The sequence below is a fragment of the Marmota marmota genome, unplaced genomic scaffold, assembly GCF_001458135.2.
Source record: "Marmota marmota marmota unplaced genomic scaffold, marMar, whole genome shotgun sequence".
NCBI lineage: Eukaryota > Metazoa > Chordata > Mammalia > Rodentia > Sciuridae > Marmota > Marmota marmota.
In genome coordinates, this window is record NW_025999900.1 from 29,954,966 (window position 1) to 29,967,679 (window position 12,714).

At 33.9% G+C, this 12,714-nt stretch overlaps 1 long non-coding RNA gene across 1 annotated transcript in view; it reads right to left on the reverse strand.

Annotated features, from left to right (window-relative positions):
- Positions 1-7,392: 7,392 nt before the first annotated feature.
- The window catches only part of LOC125615261, a 17,659-nt gene continuing 12,337 nt past the window's right edge, over positions 7,393-12,714 (reverse strand). Inside the window, exon 3 of the long non-coding RNA XR_007345835.1 lies at positions 7,393-7,813. This is a non-coding gene — a long non-coding RNA (uncharacterized LOC125615261). The remainder of the gene's footprint in view (positions 7,814-12,714) is intronic.

A 12,714-nucleotide genomic window follows, 5' to 3' on the forward strand; every position in this document is an offset into this window, starting at 1 on the left:
CATTCATTTCTGATGAGCCTTTGTATTATTCAATGATCTTACACTTTATCGTTCATAGTTAATGCCCACTCACTGCATAATAGTTGGTTTGCATGATTTTGAAAAATGACAATAAATGTTCATACATTTAATTTTTAAAAAGAATTAAAACTAAGGTGATTCAGAAATATTAGTTTACATTAAAATTTTCTCTTCAACCTACCAATTTACTTGCTGAGCTAAATATAAAAATCAACTAGTTTATAATGATATAAAAACTTATTTTAAATATGAACCATTGTGATTTTACCAAGGGGTTTATTTCACTTTTGCCTGTGTGACTTGTTTTTCAGTTAAAGGTTGGTAGTTCTGAAATGTGTTTGCTCAGTTACAATGACATTTAAAAAATGGTGAGGTAAATTAAACTGAATACTCAGGCATACTATAATGTCCATGATTATATGTGTGTGTATGTATATAAAATATATATATTTAAATATGTAGGATGCATAACAGTTTGAAAGCCAAGCACTAATTTTATCTTTGTATTTAAAACACAAAATAATGTATTTTCTGTAATCACTCAAAGGCCTGATTTTGAAGGCCAACACATTTTACTAATTTGTAGGAACAAAGAAAAATTAAAAGTTAGGTTCTGACCTAATCAAAGCCATAAGTTGTTTGTTAAAGCATGCATTGTTAGCATCCTAATTATCTCTATTTGTATTTGTTTAGTTAGATAAACAGATGAAACACTTCTGATCCAGATGTGACAATCTCAGTGCTGTCATTTACCTTTCAAGGATCATAGAATTTTTGCTTTTAACACATTCCCTAGAGTACCTACATGTTTTCATTATAAACCAGTAGTTGAGAAAACATGTCAGATACTAAATTCAAAATCCACCATGCAGGAAACATGGAGAAATGTAACAACTGTTTTAGAAGAAAATGTCGTGAAGTCAACTTACATTAAAATCTTAAATGATTTGCCAATGAATTTTAATTAGCATTTACATTGCACTCAGCTTCAAATGCTAAATTATTTCTGCTTAACAACTATAGGACTGAAATTATTCTTGCCAAATATGCATAAAATCTTAAGCTAAAATGTCTATGTTCTAGAATATAGAAGTTTAGTGGTAAAATGTAGAATTTGTAATACCAATTAAGATAGAAACAAAGGGAATAAAATAGTTTGTCTAGAGCACTTAAACCCTTTTAATGCTTAATACATTATATGAAATCTCATGTAAAATATGCAGCACTCAAGTTAGTAATTTCTCATGTGAATATTCAGTAACTTGTATGTCCAAGTAGACTGCAAACTTTAAAATTCTTTTATGGTTTCACTTTCACTGCAATGGAAGAAAATATAAATTGAGGGGGGTAGTTGTGTAAAGACTAAAATAACTCAAATTGGTTTTTTTAGGTTTTTAAAATTATGTATTAATAGTGAATTAAAGTTTTACATAATGGTGGGGTTCATTTTGAAATATTCATAAATGTATATAACATAATTTTCTCCATTTTAATCCCCAATACTATCCACTTCCCTCTCTCCTCCCTTTTTCTGAGCCCTTTGCTACTCTATTGGTCGTCCTTCTTAATTTATTTTTTAATTAGTTAGTTATAGCTATACATAAAAGCAAAATTCATTATGATATATTCATACAGACACATAGCATAGTTTGGTCAAGTTGATTCCAGTTTCTCTTCCCCTACCTCCCCCTCAATCTCCTTCCTCTACTCCATTGTTCTACCTTGTATTTTCATGAAATCCCTCCATTTAAAAAAAAAATTCATTCTCTCTCTCTCTCTGGCTTCCATATATGAGAAAAAAATCCACATCTTCATCAATATTATTCCTAAATATCAAGAAAATCTTTTACATAATACAAAAAAATAGTCCATAAAAAAAAACTGTATATAGGGCTGGGGATGTGGCTCAGTTGGTAGAGTGCTTGCCTAGCATGCACAAGGCCCTGGGTTCAATCCCCAGAACAACAACAACAAAAAAAAAAAACTATATACAATGATAGACAATGTAAGATGAATTAACTTATAATGTATAATGCAGAAAAAATTCACCACAGTTCTTATATGACTACTGCTTGAAATATATTTCTACTTAAAATATGGTAAACATGCTGATTTATGCTATTTAAAATGTGTATTTCTCTAACATTTTCTCCCACAAATTGCTCAAAAAAAAATAATATGCATTTCCAATTATAAAAGTGATGAAATTTTGGACATTGAGTTGTTTTTATTTTTTTTTAATATTTATTCTTTGGTTGGACACAATATCTTTATTTATTTATTTATTTTTATGTGGTGCTGAGGATCGAACCCAGGGCCTCTCATGTGCTAGGCGAGAGCTCTACCGCTGAGCCACAACTCCAGCCCCTGAACATTAAATTGTTAAAAAATTTCTTTAGTGGTTGGTGGACCTTTATTTTAATCATTTATCTATATGCAGTGCTGAGAATTGAACCCAGTGCCTCACACATACAAAGCAAGTGCTCTACCACTGAGCCAGAACCCCAGCCCACTGGACATTGGTTTTTGACATCTAATTAATAAAGAATGTTAATCTTTGATTTTCCTTAATAATTAAAATGGTCACTTAAAATGGATCCTAATGAGTATCACAAATCTTTCTTTTAATGAAACATGGGTAAAAGATAGTTTGATCTCTAATAAAAATTTCAAAATATAATAACATTTTCATATACACATATTAATTAAGAGAAAAGGACTTAAATATTGATTCCTTATGAAATAGTATCACTATAATAAAAAATACTCAGAAGAAAGGAAACCATTATATTACACAGTCAGTCTCAAACAGATTATTGGTATGCTAGATTGTATGGTCTGGAATGTTATTCGTTATTAATTGCAATTTGTTGAGAAAAGTGTAAAACAAACAAAAATTGGGATCTATGTCCTTAAACTTGATGAAAACATTAAAAGTATCATTTGGAGAAACCCTGAGAATCCATGTATTGGATGGGTTCTAGTATAGGGAATTCTCTCATTGGTGAAGTGGAACTTTTTTTTTTTATAAAAAGTCATAGTTTGGAGTATCATAGCAAAGCTTACACTCTGTGTAAAGTTTACTATCACAGCAATTCTTCATAGAAAAAAAAAAATTCTTAGATCTGAGGTTGTCAATCTGCTTCCTTTTGAGATTGTAGTCACTTTGAAATAGCAGTTAACAATGAAAAAAAAGTCCCTTAAAAGCACTGACTTTTATACTTCATTCCAACAAAACAATTTGCTATTTACTTATTTTACAGTTAATCTCCATGCTAAATCTGAAAGTATGCTCTCAATAACAACTATAATAAAAGAATGTTGGGATAATGACACATGATGATAAAAGCAGGGAAAATGCTCATTTGAAGATATAATCTCCTTCACATATATGAGCTGTAAGTAGAAACGAAGTAGGATAAATGCTTCACACAAAGTTACTGAGAGAATTCCTATGGAACAAAGTTATCCGAAGATGGTAGAAACCCTTCCTAATTCCTATCCCTGCGGACAAAGCCTTTCTAATATAAGATGTACTGCTCTGTAAAATAATGTGCAAATGAATGTATAGCCAAGTATTCTTACCCATCTTTCATAGTTGATGAAAATTTAGAGAAGACTCTCAAGACTTAGTTTTCTCCGTGGCTGTGTTTGGTTGGTTGGCAAAAACAGAGGTAGTGCCATGTATTCAATAAATTCATTTCTTTTTCCTCCTAAATACATGTCTGTATAACATTCCCAAGCCTTCCCTGCAGTTAAATTGGGAAATGTGACTAACTTCAGGTTAGTGGGATTAGGGTTTATTTTATAGGGTCCACAATAAACTTTCTTCCTCCCTACCTTTAAGTAGAGTATGCAGTGAAATAGCCCAATGTCCTAAAAGAAGGCAGAGCTACTCCTAGGTTCCTGAATGACTGAATGGGACTGACTGGAGCAAAGACCCAGAGTACCCCCACATGCCATCCAAACTGGTATTATTAAGCTACTAAGATTGAAGGAAGCTAGGATATTCTTCAGTCATTAATTTATTCCTCCAATATAAATAATAAAAATGTATAAGGGATAAAAATAAAATCGGGATTTCAGAGCAAAGCAAAGGTGGCAATTGTACTGAATATGTAAGAGTGGGAAGAGCTTTTAGAAACTGTAGGATCTCAAATATTCAAATGGTACTGGTCAAAGTCCTGTTTCCCCAATCATATCCTGAATCTATACCATCTTATGATAATATTACCCTCTTAGTAGTAAATGACTAAGGCATTATTTTCTGTTGATTTCTTTTATAATGTATTTTTTATTTTTAATTGACATATAGTAGTTGTACAGATATATAGTGTACACTGTGACATTTCACTACACGTATACAATATGTAATGATCAAATCAGGGTAATTGGCATATCTATCACCTCAGAATTTATCATTTCTTTGTGTTGGGAACATTCAAAATCATCTCTACTAGCTATTTTGAAACATACAATTAATTGTTGTCAATCATAGTTATCCTGTGGTGCTAGAGAATATTAGAAGTTGTTCCTCTTATCCAATTGCACCTTTCAACTTGTTTTCTATTCTTTCTCTATCCCCCCTCCCATACACCTTCTCAAGCTCTGGTAACCTATATTCTACTCTATACTTCTATGAGATGGACTTTTCTGGATTCCACATATAAACTATAACATGCAGCAATTGTCTTTCTGTATCTGATTTACTTGATATAATATCTGTTTCTATCCATGTTGCTGCAAATGACAGAATTTTATCCTTTTACATGGCTGGATAATATTTCAGTGTATGTGTGTGTGTGTGTGTGTGTGTGTGTGTGTATTTTATGTATAGATACGTGTGTATCACATTTCTTTTATCCATTCATCTATTGATAGGCACACATGTTGATACCATATCTTGGCTATTATGAATAATGCTGCAATGAAAATGTGAGTAGAGCTATTTCTTCTGCATACTGATTTCAGTTATTTTGAATACACACCCAGAAGTGGGATTGCTGGATCATTGGCAGTTCTAGGTCTAGTTTTTTGAGGAACCCCCATACTCTTTTCCATAATAATTGTAATAGTATGCATTCCTACCAACAGTGTTTGAGTGTTCGCCTTTCTTATTAGTATTTGTTATTTTTTACTTTTCTAGCATTTTTTACCTTTGTCTTTTTGAAAACAACTATTTTAACTGGGGTGAGATAATATGTCACTGTGGTATTGATTTGTCTGTCCTAATATACTCCGGGCATAGTGCTAAGTGCTTTATGTGAATTACCTCATTTAATTTCCTATATGAGTGTTTTAATAATATTTTCAATTTAGAGAGGAAATTGATACCTATAAAAGTTAAAATGATCTCAGAGATAATCAATAAGAAGTGAATCTAGGATTTAAATGGTCTTTTTATTCATGCCCATCTTTAAATGCAAAATTTTAATCATGGGTAATATTTGGTCCCAACAAATTTTTGTTTGAGCAATGGTAATTTACCTCAACTACTATCCTGTCACAAATAGAATCATACAGTTGCATGTGAATCTTTTTATGTGACAGGAAAAGCTGACAGGAAGGGCTGAACTTGGCAAACATTATTTGAATCTGCTTCATACTGAAAACTCTACATCCTGATTTTTATGGTCTTGCCAAAAAATTATCCATCAAAAATACACATAGTAAAGAAATCATTAATATTTTGACCCAGAATCAAATTATTCTTTTATTACAAACAACTTAAGTGAAAGAAAAACTTCATGGAAAGCTTAGGACATTGCTCACTTAAAGGTACTACAATTATAAATAGTATATTTGAAATTTTTATAATTATTTTCTTTTCTAAGTAATTCAAATAATAATCAGACTTCCTAAAAAAACCATGAATTTACAATGAAAATATTTTATGGATAGAATAATTAGTTTAAATTGCCTAATATTCATTCACAATAGGATTGGCCTTGTAAAAGGAACTGAAGTCCAATTAAATGGAGTTCCCTTCCTCATCTCTGAGCCATATTTGAGTAGGTTTTTTTTTTTCTACTTTCTTCTAACTTTCCCTTATCTGTTTTCATGGCTAATTTTTTTCTGTCAATGTATTAATACTTTCAATTAGTTTAAATCAAGCTCTGCTTCAGAGTAATTAATCTCTTCTCTTAAGATAGTTTTGCTTTTTTAAAAAATAGTGTCCTGTAGATACACCTGATATCAGGACCCATAGTGCTACATCCATGCATGGACATAGGAAAGGTTGGTGGAAGGCAAGGAGGTAGGTAGTGCCAGGGACTGAACTGCAGTGGGTTGTATTTCATGCTTTTGTGACTATGTCAGGGTGTATTCTGATATTGAATATAACTAAGATTTTTTTAATTAAAAGGAAGAGGAAACATAAGAAATTGAAGGAAAATTAAAATTAAAATATTGCAGTTATAATAAAATTCATTAAATATTCTAATAAAAGATAACTTTGCACATTTTTTAAAATTTATTTTGTGTTGATCTTGATGTTTAACAAAAGACAATCTCATCTTGTGCTCTTTCTTTCAAATTTCTCCTTGGCACCATACTCCTTATAAATCTGTAAGAGACTACAAGAACTGAAATAATTCATTCCAGGATAAGATAATGTACACTAGGAAGTCCTACTTATGAAAACTGAGTGGGGGTATATAATAACATAAAGAAATGTTTTCATTTTCTTCACTTGGGATAAGAGCACTATACCCACAGGATTCAATTAACCATCTTAACACCAATTTGATTGCTAGGATAAGCTCTCCAAACTTCCCATATAAGAGGTACCAGGTTTCTTCATAGGGTTACCAATCCCAACCCCCATATTAAGCAAGAACTCTTGCTCAGGAAAGAAGTGTGGCCAAGAATAAATAAAAGCTAGAATATAACATCAGGAAAAGATGGTGCTGTGGTACTTCCAGCCTATACATGAAAAAAGTAAGTTTTGTTCAAGTTTTGTGCTGCCACAGAACCATGAACTTAAAGAGTGAAGTCCAATGTCATAGTCCTAGTGTTCCTTCCACCAACTAAGAAAATGCCAAGAGGAGCACTTTCCCACAAATAAGTGTGGGCTAGTAAATGTAACAATAAAGTTAATTAATCCACCAGAGTGCTTCAAGACTGGAATGACTCACTGAAACAGGAACAAACGATTTTTATTCATTTATTATTATTTCTTCTTTATCTTTGGAGCCAGAAGGTGGCAAAATGACCAAGAATACAGACATGGCCAGACACAGTATGAACACCTGTAATTTCTAATTACTGGGGAGGTTGAGGCAGGAAGACTGCAAGTTTGAGGCCAGCCTGGACAACACAGCAAGACTGTCTCAAAATAAAAGAAGTGGGGAATGTTCCTGGTTTTAATCCCCAGTATACTCCCCCAAACACACACACACACACACACACACACACACACAGAGTATTCTGAATATTCTGACATGGAGGAGATCTGGATGAACTTAAGAAACCTACTATTAGTTTAGAGTCTGGACGATACTATAGGAGAAAATATTTTTTAAAAAAGAATGCTGGAATTTTGGGGGATATGGCTCAGTGGTAGAGTGCTTGCCTGGCATGCAAGAAGCCATAGGTTTGATACCCACTACTACCACCAAAATTTTTTTTTAAAAAATTGCTGAAGCAAACTTTTTCTTGAAACATGTCTTCCTCCAAGATGAATTTTCTGCTTGGAAACTTGTTTGATATCAGCATATCCTTGAGTAGATATCCTTGGATACGAAGTAGAAGACCATGGCAACCTTCGTTGTACTGACCGATAAAAAAAAGTCTGAAAGTAACAACACGAAAAGAACAAGAAAATGGACAATCAGTAGAGGTAAAATTTCTTAATAACATAGAGAGATACAGACATCAACAGGATTACAAAAAGCAAAAATAACTGTTAAAGTACAGTTAATACTGTATAACATTTTAATTGTGATATTTCAGTACATTGTTAATTTTTTTGTCAAAAATGTTTTAGTAGCAGAATCCATTTAATTGATAACAAATGAGAAAATGCCACTGGAATATACAATGCCTATGGTGTCCCTGTAAAAATTTGGTAAAACCTGAATACCCAAGCTACATTAAATAAAGCAAAAAAGAACACATGTGAACAACTTTTTATGTATAATTGAGCATATACAAAGTTTACCTCCCACATAGAAACATACACAAATCTGATGACTAAAGAAATTAAAGGAATTTAAAAGAAAAATGGCTAAAAGAGTGATTGGGGGGATGTATATTATAGACATTAAAATTTAATTATCTAACACCATTCAAATCTTAGAAGTTGTACAACTGCAAAATATGAGACATGGAAAAGCAAACTCACCTACTATCATGTTTTCACTTGCTTTTACTGAGTAACAGTAACAAGCCAAACCATATTAATGAAGAAAAATATTTTTTAAAAACCTACATATTCCACACATAATAAGATATAATAACTATGTAGTGGAACGAATGAATGGGGAAAAAATCAAAGAGGAATGAAAACTTCCTTGTGTCTCTACTGCTACTAAGTAACAGCTCTGGATACAGGTCTAAAAGCTGTACTTTTGGACAGTCACTTTTGGTTCATGGTTTTATTTCCAGAAACTATAACTTAATGGTATGTGAATAATAAATAAAATAGCAGACCATTAAACATTCCTAAGAGTTTAAAATGATTATTTCAAGAAATCACCTCAAGCTTGTTTGTAATAGTGAAAAAAGCTTTGTTTTAGAGAACACCTTCTTAGTCCTATGTAGTTTTATTCTGAGACAGCATTTGACTTTCAAGTCCTACAAAGTTACTACCACGAGCCCCTATTTTGGTCATGTAACTGCAAATTTGATGAGGGTTTTATTTTTTCTACAAACAGAAAATCAAAAAGAATAAAGAATCAGCCAAACCTACAATCTTTTCTTTAAAGTTATGGGAGATAAATCCCTGTTGTTTATTATTTGAGTGAGACGTTTGTCTATAACAATTTAATGGCAGTAATACACAAAGATGATGGTCCATTTAATCTTTCATATTTTTTAAAGTGAAAAACATACTTAGATCCTGAAAATTACCTGTCCTGTTTCACAGGTTGCACCTGTATTGCTGCCACACATCTGTGGAAGTGCAATATCAGCCAACTGTTAATCAAGGATCACTTCCCTTCAAAGTGACTGATGATCCACTGTTTAAAAAGCTCACAAAAATAACTTCTTCAAAAAGTGCTTCAAGGGTTTCAGACACATCTTACCAGGCCTGCTAGCCTAATGTATGTCTGGAAGCTAATTCCTTGTTAATATTTAAAGAACAAATGGCTTAAGAACAAAATTTAAATAATCCATTACATTTTAGAAATAAAATATTATTGGCATTATTTTCATTTCGATTGCAAGAAATGATAATGTCCAAGATTGGCTTTTAAAACTGTTAATGAGCCCTGGCAATGTGAAAAAGATATGGATTAGGTAGATGTAATGAGATATGATTAAAGGGTGCAGGCAGTGAAGGGTGTTGGAGAAATTCTTTTCAGAAAGTATAATTAGTGTCTGATAAAAGTACTTAGTAGATAAGATTTTTGAAGAAGAAAGGTTAAGATAAACATATACTTTATGACAAACCTGCTTAATTTTTCCCCTTTGGTTCTCTTACATACTCAATATTATGTTGAAGTTTCATACATAAATAATGTTTGTCGAATACTTGATGCAATTCTACCAGACAATTAGAGTGTTTTAATTGCCAGACACGGAGAGCAGAAAATGTGTTGAAACATCTTATTCCATTTTCAGTGTACATTTCTTTGTTGATTTATGTAATGTAGCTAATAATATGCAACCTACCCTGGTTTTAAACAAACAAATGAACTTTTAGAAAGCTCTCCATAAGTTGCTAAGCAACTCCAAAGGCACATTTTATTAATTTAATAAATAACATTTAGATGACAAATCCTTAAGGATGATTTCAAACTCCACTGTAAAAGAAGTAGAAAATACAAAGCAGGTACCCTTCTGATTTTCCTGTTTCTAAGGCCTCAGAGCTAGGCAGGGATATACCCATCTTTGGAGTTACATCTGTCTCACTAAGCAAAACGTTTTTTCAATTGAAATTGTTATTATAATAGAAGTTAGGTCCTGGGACTCATAGTGGGTACCTTTCCAGAGTTAGAGATCATGTTTCATTCTCATAACAGAGGGTTTCAACCTCAGCACTATTGACATGTTGGACAGGAAAATATGAAGTTTCAGGGAGCTAGCCTGTGAAATGTAGGGTGTTTAGCAATATCCCCATCCTGTACCTACTAGATGCCAGTAGTGGATAAAGAATTGCTAGAACTATAAATTTCTGCAGACATTGCTAAGATGTCCACAGAGGGTGGGGTAGGAGGGCAATATCACCCCCAGTTAAAAACCCCTTCAACTGAATATAGGTAGATTAGCTAAGTACAAAAAAAAAAAATGTCTTTATCTAGCACCCCCTAGCACTATGAATAATGAAGAATAAGGAGGTAGTACCCATTTTAGTAGTACTGTGACTTTTGTTCCATTTAACACTCATTTCCAAGTTCATTGTTTCAATATTATTTCCACTGTCTATAAATTGAGGGAAGAAACCGGATGATGGCTCTGACTATAACCCCTCTCTAGCAATATCATGTTCCAGAACTGCACCAAAATATTTCCTCCTACTCCTTCTCCCTCAATTTTCTGTATATCCAGGAGCTAGACAGAATCATTTTTAAAATGAATCTCAACATTAAATATACATCCTCTGCTCAAAGGGCCACCACAGTTCTTTAATTTTTTTTCTATTAAACATAAACTCCACTGCATGATCTTTAAGATTTTCTACAATTTACCATTGAACTCCCTCTAATCAAACATCTTTATCATTTTCTAGTTTGACCACCGTTATCCTTCACACACAAATCGCTTACATAGCCCAGTCTCCACATATGATATAAAAAGGACAAATTTGTTTTCTCCATTAAAGTTTTCTTAATTAATCCTTCCTTTACTTATCAGTATTATATTTCTGTTAAAGGAATGACATGACTGCAAATTAATGTGAGGCAATCATTTACTGAATGTCTTCAATATGCCAGACACTGAACACTGCTTAGTGGCTGTTTCTTTCAATTTACATTTCATTATTTATGCCCAACTAGATTGTAAGTTCCCAGAGGATAGGAACAGGTTTTATTCGTATCCCTCTGGCATCTTTTAATAATGATGCTAATAAATATGCTTTACATTTGATTAGCAATTATAACCTTTCAAATTACTTTCACGGTTATTGGCTCATTGGTTATATGATTTCACTATTTTACAATCAATGAAAGTAGGACATAAAATGACCTAGGGAATAGCCTATGGGTTACACAAGTGGTGCTCAGTAAAATATGCATTTACTATATGCTGGCTGACTGAATTCAGTCTTACCATTTCACGACCCTAAAATTTCTCTCCTGGTTACAAAAAGTTCTTATGGTGTTTAAAAACAAGAACTGCTGAATGATGCAGGAGACACAATATGGAAACGAATTAAGGTTGACAAAGGTTAAATCGTAATATAGCAGCAGGAAAGCAAAAGAGAAGTCTCTTAGCTTCTGCTTCAAATTGGCTATAAAGATGAACTTCATTTCATAAGGCCTTGAACTCTTACCAGGGAAAGTAAAATTGTTTTAAAAGAAAACAAAATGGGAAGGAAAAGTCTTACAGAAAGGTTAACTCCCAAATTCTAAAAAATCATAGCATTTTATCTCATAAGTTAATAAGTTAAGAAAATATTCTTAGGAATCTCCTGAAACACGTTTGGGGAATTCTCTAAAATAATATCAAAGTAATTGTAAAAAGCATTTATCAGTCTCTCAAATGAATTCAACAAAACACAAGTCAGCCAGCTGATTAGACATCCACTAGCCCTAAGCACCATGAGCCTAAAGAAGATATCTTTTCTATCCAGTAATCTTTTCACCATTTACTGCATACTTACTAAGGGTAGACGCTGGCCTGGGCCCCTGGGGGGGAAAGAGGCTGAAGCCTCATTTGCTAGTGTGAATTTGTGCAGGGAATTCAGAAAAAAAGACCCACCTCTCCCCCTCCCCCCCCAAAAAAAATGTGGATGATGGGCCTTTCGCTATACCTTTGGTCTTTTCAATTCTCAAATCTAAGGAATTGAATAAATGGAAGAAAATTCGACAATGAAGAAAACAAGTTAAGATCCCGCCAGCCACCCTAAAGATGCAGGAAACGGCTCTCCCAAGCGACCCCAATCCACGTGACCAGACATAAGTGCAGGAGAGCACCGGGTAGGGAATATTGGGCCAGTGGGGAAGAGGGGATGCTGAGAGGGAAGGTCACGGCCTGCCGGGGAGGACCGGAAGTGCAGGGCCACCCGTGCGCAGGAGGACTGTCCCTGAGCTGCGCGCGACTCTGCACTCCCGGCCCCACGCGGCCTTGACTCAGGGGATCCTCCCACCACCACAACGTCGCATCACCTCACAGCGAGCTTCCTGCAAAATAAGGGATTTGGGAGCTTTTCCGGAGGTTCCCAAGCCTGGTGGTAACCTTGGACCTGAAGTTTGCAGGGTCGAGTCCGCGCTGCTCTCCTGCGTTTTCTCAGAATATCTGCACCCCGGAGCCACGCAGACCGAGGACGGGGAGCCCAGCGGAGTCCGGGCCTGCGGGGGCGCCCCG